Raw genomic sequence first — 8,004 nt, 5'->3', positions numbered from 1 at the left:
TTTTCCATTATTAATTCCCCAGACTCACTTCCTATAGGACCAACGCTCACTTTGTTAACTTTCTTTCTTTAAATACATATAGAAACTCTTACTGTCTTTATATTTCTAGCTTCCTTTCTCTCATATTCTAATTTTCCCTTCCTTATCAATCTTTTAGTCATTCGTTGCTGTTCTTTATATCCTGTCAAATCTTCTGACCTGCCAACCATTTTTGTCCAATTGTGTGCTTTTTTCTTTAAGTTTAATACTATCTTTAACTTATTTGGTTAACCACGAATGGTGGGTCCTCCCCTTGGAATTTTTCTTTTTCGTTGGAAATTGTATTCTGAAATATCCTCTTAAATGTCTGCCACTGCATCTCTGTGGACCTGTCCTTAAATCTAATTTGTCAGTTCACTTTGTCAGTTCAGCTCTGATTTCATGCGGTCATAATTGCCCTTATTTATATTTAAAATACTAGTCTTAGATCCACTCTTCTCTCCCTCAAACTGAATGTAAAACTCAATCATTTTATGATCGCTACCTCTAGGGGTGCATTCTCTATGAGGTCATTAATTAATCCTATCTCATTGTACAAAACCAGGTCTAGACTCTTGTCCTGTCTGGGTGGCTCCAGAATGTGCTGTTCTAAGAAACTATGCCAAAAACATTCTATGAATTCCTCATCTAGGCTACCTTTGCCCATCTGATTTTTCCAGCCTATATGTAGATTAAAATCCCCCACAATTATTGCTGTACCTTTCTGACAAGCTCCCATTGTTCCCTCCTTTATACTTGGTCCTACCATGGTTACTTTTAGAGGGCCTGTCCACCACTCACACAAGTGACTTCTTGCCTTTATCATTTTTCACCTCTACCCAAACCGTTTCTACATTCTGGTTTCCTAAGCTTAAGTCATCCCTCTCTATTCTGCTAATACCATCCTTAATTAAGAGACCCACCCATCCACTCCTTCACTGTCATTTACTGTGCTATCAAGTGGCACATTCTCAGCAATAACCTGCTCACTGACATTCGGTTTGGGTTCCACCAGGGCCGCTCAGCTCCTGACTTCATTACAGCCTTCGTCCAAACATGGGCTAAAGAGCTAAACTTAAGAGGTGAGGTGAAAATGACTGCCCTTGTCTTCAAGGCTGCATTTGACTGAGTGAGCCATCAACGAACCCTAACAAAACTGAAGTGAATGGGAATCAGGGGGAAAGCTCGCCATTGAAAGGAGTCATACCTAGCACAAAGGAAGATGGTTGTGGCTTTTGGAGGTCAGTCATCTCAGTACCAGGACATCACTGCAGGAGTTCTTAGGGTAGTGTCCTAGGTCCAACTTATCTTCAGCTGCTTCATCAATGACCTTCTCTCTATTATGAGGTCAGAGTGGGGATTTTTGCTGATGATTGCACGATGTTCAGCACCATTCATGACTCCTCAGACACTGAAGCAGTCCATATTCACATGCAACAAAACCTGCACAACATTCAGGCTAGGGCTGATAAGTGGCAAGTAAAATTCACTCCAAACAAGGTAATAATCATTTTCAACAAGAGGGAATCTATCCATCTCTGCTTGACATTCAATGGCATTACCATCACTAAATCCCCAAATGTCAACATCCTGGGGTTTGCCATATAAATATTCTGGCTACAAGAGCAGATCTGGGATTTCTGTAACCCACCTCCTGGCCCTCCAAAGCCTGTCTACCGCCTACAAGGCACAAGTCAGGAGTGTGATGGAATATTCTCCACTTGCCTGGATGAGTGCAGCTCCAACAATGCTCGAGAAGCTGGACACCATCCAGGAGAAAGCAGCCCGCTTGATTAGCACGCCATCCATTGTCTTAATCATTCACCCCCTCCACCACAGTGTGTACCATCTCCAAGATGCACAGCAGCAACTTGCAAGGCTCTTTCGACAGAACCTTCCAAACCCGTGACCTCTACCACCTAGAAGGACAAGAGCAGCAGATGTATGGGAACACCACCTGCACCTTCCCCTCCAAGCCACTCACCATCCTGACTTGGAACCATATCGCCGTTCCTTCACTGTCGTTGAGTCAACGTCCTGGAACTCCCTCTCCAACAGCACTGTGGGTGTAGCTACACCACTTGGACTGCAGCAGTTCAAGAAAGCAGCTCACTAACACCTTTGCAAGGGTAGTTAGAGATGGGCAATGAATGCTGTCCAGCCAGCAACACCCATGAATGAATACATTTTTAAAAAGTAAATAATTCTTCAGCAAGCAGATCTGTCTATCCCTACCTACATGTGTGTATTTCTCTATAGGGGCGTAATTTCCGTTGAAGTTTAAGAGGTGCACAAAGGGAGGTTATACCACCCATGTTACACTATCAGCCAAAGTCAAAGTTACTTGCTTTTTGTTTATTTATCTTTTTGTATATTTTTGTCTGCATTAATGTTGCCTATCTTGATAAGCTATTTTTCATCAAACACAATATAAATCTATTATGGATAAATCTGTGTGCATGTACTGTATTCTAAAATTTATGAAATGGCAAACATTTTAACTTATTTTGACAATCCCTAGCATATATGGCTTCTGCTTTCCTACAGCATCTGTATCTGGAGGGCAACTTGCTTCAGGAGTTGCCAGATGAACTATTTGATCATCTGCCACAGCTAGTGTGGTTGGACTTGAGAAAGAACAGACTGCAGAAGCTACCTGCTAAAATTGGAAATCACAGGTATGGGTCCAGGATCCTAACTCTGATTGATCCTCAATACCTCAAGGGGAACATTGGCCCCAAAATCCCTGTGTGTAAGTGCAGTGGGGAGGAACCTCTTTCCCACCCCCATGCACACCCCCACAACTCTCCCAGCTCCTGGTCCTGTCTCAAATGCCACGAAGGGGATAACTTGCAAGCCTGGGGAGTGCACATCAACAGTGCTTGCCCCAAATTGCCAGCAGGAATGTCAAAGTGGCCCAACAATGTCCATTTGGCAGGGGTGCACCAAGCTAGACCACAAAGAATCTAGCCTCCTTCAGACCTTCTGCTACTATTGAAGCAAATGGTGCTCTTTCATCAGAAAAATGTTTGGGGCCTTTTACGATCCTCAGTGCGACATACATCAATGCTTAGTGGCTGTGAGAGCTAGGGGAGAAGGTGGTGTAATGGTAATGGTCACTGGATATGTGATCTAGTAACCCAGCCTGATGCTCAGGAGCTTGTGGCTTCAAATCTCACCATGGAGCTGGTGGAATTTAAATTCAACTAATAATTTTTTTAAAAATCTGGAATTGAAAGTTAGCCTCAGTGATGGTGACCATGAAACTATCATTGATTGTTGTAAAAATCCATCCGGTTCACAATGGGGAAAAAAGTCTGCCATCCTTACCTGGTCTGGCCTTGATTCCAGATCCAGAGCAATGTGGTTGACTCTTAACTGCCCTCTGAAATGACTCAGTAAGACACTGAGTAAGAGGCCAATTAGGGATGGAAAACAAATGCTGGCCTTGCCAATGATTCCCACATTCCATCAAAGAATTTTTAAAAAAATTCACTGAGGCCCATGGAAGATATAAAGGGTGAAATTTCCTGGAAAAGCTAGGATTTTCCCCTGGAACAGAGTCCTAACATGGGTGGTGGGGGGGCAGTTGGCGAGGGTGAAGGCTGGTGGAAATAAGATGCATCCTCACCTTTCCACTGCAAAATCTAAAGCGCCAGTGTAAATGGGATAGAATTGTCACAAAACCAGATTCTGCCCAAAATTCATGGCCTCCCCCAGGATAAAATAAAATAATTGGTTTAAGTTATTTCCCATAACAAATAGATCCAGTTTCCCTGCAGTGATTGGCAGGGATCATTCAAAATTTAATGCTTACAGTTTTAAGAGCAGTCTTGTGCCTGAGATATTAAACAATATAAAGGGAAATTTCTTTGTTATGATACTTCTATTTGATTTCTATGCAGCTTGAATGTTTCTATTATATTGTGCCAGCCCTTGAAACAGCTTATTAGTCTCATACCCTGCTCTTTTCCTTAACTCCTGCAGATTTTTCCATTTTGAGCATATATTCAATTCCCTTTTGAAAGTTAAGGGGGCTCAGTTAGCTCAGTTGGCTACCTGGCTAGCGCATGATATAAATTGACACTGACAGCATGGGTTCAATCCATGTTCTGGCTGTGCTAGCACATGGAGGCCTGCCTCATCGCCTTGCCATATGCTTGTGGAGTCGTACCCTGAAACTATATATAACCAGTTGTCTCTTTCTAATGGAAAGAGATGCCAAGGGTCCTTTGTGGACAATGGCTAATTACTTTGGCAAGTTACAATTGAGTCTGCATCCACCATCTTTTCAGACAGTGCATTCTAGATCAAAATAACAATTACTTTTTTTTACATAGGATCTGTCATGGGCTCAGGTGTTGAATAACAAAAAAAAATGTTGCTGTACATTAAACATGTAGGGGAAGACTGGGGCATAGTGATAATGTCAATGGACTAATAATCCAAGGGCCCAGATTAATGCTCTGGGGTCATGGGTTCAAATCCCACCATGGCCGCTGGTGGAATTTAAATTCAATTAATAAAAATCTGGGATTAAAAGCCAGTCTAATGGTGACCATGAAACCATTGTTGATTGTCATGAAAACCCATCTGGTTCATTGATGTTAATCTACTCTCCTAACCTCCCAGTCTGGCCTACATATGAGTCATAAATCACCCTTTGGGCAATTAGGGAGGGCTGGCCTTGCCCAATCTCAATGAAGAAAGAAAAACATGCTGGAGCACTAGTTTCTATCCATGAAGAATGTATACTTTTTATGTGACCCATATTGCTGCAACTGCACAGCTTTGTTCTAATGGGTACAAGATGGGTACTAGGCAGCAAACATCCCTGTGTTTGTTGTTAATATCATTGATTGTTTCAGGATGAATCTGCTTACGTTTGTGTCAGTTTGGCTCATTTGGCTGTACTCCTGGGTCCAATTTTATGCCTGCAAACCATAGCTCCAGGGCTTGGATAAACAGTCTAAGCTAAATCTTCAATGCAGTAAAGAAAGAGTGCAACAACGTTGGAGGTGCTGTTGCTCCCACTAATGGTGCTGTTTAACCTAAAATTAAACTTAGGGGGTTTTTATTTTTACATTTTTGAGTCCCTAACAAGTACTTTGGGAAGGGTGATAAAAGTAAAAACTGTCACAATGCTGTTTTTGTAGTTAGCTGTAATATTTCCTCACTCTATAGACTTAAAAGTTATACAAGTAGTAAGAAAGTTAAAGATTTTAGTTTCTTAAATGAGTAAAGACAGTAAAGAAATTTTATTTTTCAGATGCCTTAGAACACTTTTGCTGGAGACAAACCCACTCAGAGAGTTACCAATCGAACTAGGTATGGATTATTACATAATTGTTGATAGTAAAACATTAATTTTAATATCCAATAATTTCGGTTAGTAGAAAGATATATACCTTTTGCTAAAATATTCCAATTTATTTGAGTTACTTTATAAACAAGCAAAAAATTAATTTTGTGTGCAGAATTTGTGATATTAAATTCATGTCACTGCTTTTTTTCAGGAAATGTACTATCTCTTAAAGCACTTAATCTGAGGAATTGTCCACTTCAGTTTCCGCCTTTGAATATAGTACATTCAGGCACCCAAATAATTCTTTCATTTCTTAGACAGCAGACCACTAGATTTGTTTCTGAAGATCAAAATCGAGAAATGGGTAGGAATCTGAAAATGTATTTATTATTTATATTGCCATTTGAAATTCCAGTGAATCGCATGCTATTAGGGTAAGAATCTCAGTGAAATCTGGACTTATTCATTACATGTTACATAGGAACATGAAAATATGGCATAAAGGTTCAGCATAACCTCCCTGCTTGTGAACTCCATGGCCTGAACTTTTCAGGTGGCAGGCAGGCTCAGCGGGAGTGGACAGGGGCCGCCAATTAAGGTCCACCCAGCGTAATATGCACGTCGTAGTGCTCAGCGCTACCTGTGCGGGTGGGGGAGGAGGAGGAAGAGTTGGGGCCTGCGCTTTTTCCCGCATGCGCATGAAAAAGCGCTTCAGTCTCCCTGAGGCACGGAGCTGCCTCAGGGAGATAGAATTGATATTAAAATAATTAAATAAAGGCTTTAAAAACTTGTTTAAACAAGTGCGATCGCATGTGACAGGAATTCTATTTAATTAAAGCATTAGGAAGCCTCATCCCGCTCGTGGAAGAGGTTTCCTAAAAAACACGAAGGCCGCTTGGCCTTTTTGCCTGCCCGCCAACCTTAAGGTTGGGTGGGCAGCATTACCAATGACGTCAATTACTTTCTTAACAGCCTTCATAGTTTATATGTCGGTGAGCGCACATATCACGGGACCGCACGATGATGTCGGGACGCCTGCCTGACATAATCGCGCGTCATTTTACATGTCAGCGTGTCAGGCCCGCCCCCGCATGTCAACCTGAAAAATCCTGCCCAATGCTTCTATTTAAGAAGCCCAAGATCCTTTATGTTGTGTTAACCACTCTCTCAATTTGTCCTGCCCCCTTCAAAGATCGATGCACATGAATCCCAGGTCCCTCTGTTCCTGCACACTCTTTAGAATTGTGCCTTTAAATCTATATTGCTTCTCCCTATCTCTTCTGGCAAAATGCATCACCTCACACTTCTCTTATATTAAATTTCATCGGCCACTTGTCTGCCCATTCTGCTGGCCTATCTATGGCCAGTTGCATTCAATTTGTATCATTCTCGCTGTTTGTCACTCCTCCAAGTGCGGTATCATCAGCAAAGTTTTAAGTTTTGCTCCATATTCCATGATCCAAGTGACTTATATGGAGCAAAAAAAGAAATGGTCCCAGCACTGACCTTTGGGAAACATCACTGTCTACCACCCTGCAATCTGAAAAACAACCACCTACCATGACTCACTACTTTCTATCTTAAGCCTTTTTTTTATCCAATTGGACACTGATCCTCCTATTCCATAAGCCTCAATTTTGTTAATCAGCCTTTTGTGTGGTGTCTTATCAAACACTTTCTTAAAATCCATATAGACAACATCCACCGCATTTCCTTCATCAGCCTTCTCTAGTATTTCATCAAAAAATTAAATTAGATTGCGCATGATCTATGCGCAAATCCATGCTGGCTCTCATTAGTTAACTCAAGCCTCTCCAAGTGCCTGTTGCTTTTATTTTGCCTGCTTATTGATTTAAAACCGTACCCGCCATTGATTTTAAACGAATTGGCCTACCGTTTCTCGGACTTCTCCTTAAGCCTTTTCTTGAATAAGAGTGTCCCATTTGCCACTCTTCAATCCTTTGGCACCTCCCCCGTATCTAGGGAAGATTGAAAGATTAATGCAAGCCCTTCCGTTACCTCCACCCCCACTTCCTTGAGCAACTTGGGATGCTAGCCATCCAGACCAGATGACTTACATATCTAAGCAGCCACCCTTTCCAGTACCCATTCCCTCACAATTTTCAAAATATCCAGGTAAATGTTGGATATAAAAACAGAAAATGCTGGAAGTAGTCAGCTGGTGAGATGGTGCCCTATTAGAAGTTAATGTTAAGGTTGTGTTGTTTGCCAAGCCCCACATGTGCAGTTCTAGTGTTTTACCCTGGGTGAGGTTTAGGAGTATGGGATGGGGTTATGGTCTGGAAATGTGGATTTCTTTGACCATCTTTGAGTCTTAACTCCTGCCGGTGTGAAACTTCTTATATAAATTCAGGAAAGGGGAATAATAAATTGGGGATTTAATGTAATATTAACTGTTATAAGAGTATTGATCCATAATAATGTAATCACATGTGAATCTAACACAGTCCATTGTTTCAGCTTCTGGACCTCTCTCTTTCCTCCAGCCACAACATTAACCTCACTGCTTCCCGGCTGCAACCTTTCCCGGGGCCTTCCCGGCCCTACACACAACCTAAACCTCTGGGGGGAGTTTTCCCAGACAAGGGGAGGAGGTTTTGTGTCCGTGTGAGGGATTAACTTCTCTGAAGTTGATGTCGGCTCTGGATCCCCTTTTACAT

This window comes from Carcharodon carcharias, chromosome 1 (genome assembly GCF_017639515.1).
Source record: "Carcharodon carcharias isolate sCarCar2 chromosome 1, sCarCar2.pri, whole genome shotgun sequence".
Classification (NCBI taxonomy): domain Eukaryota; kingdom Metazoa; phylum Chordata; class Chondrichthyes; order Lamniformes; family Lamnidae; genus Carcharodon; species Carcharodon carcharias.
This window is presented reverse-complemented; position numbering follows the sequence as displayed.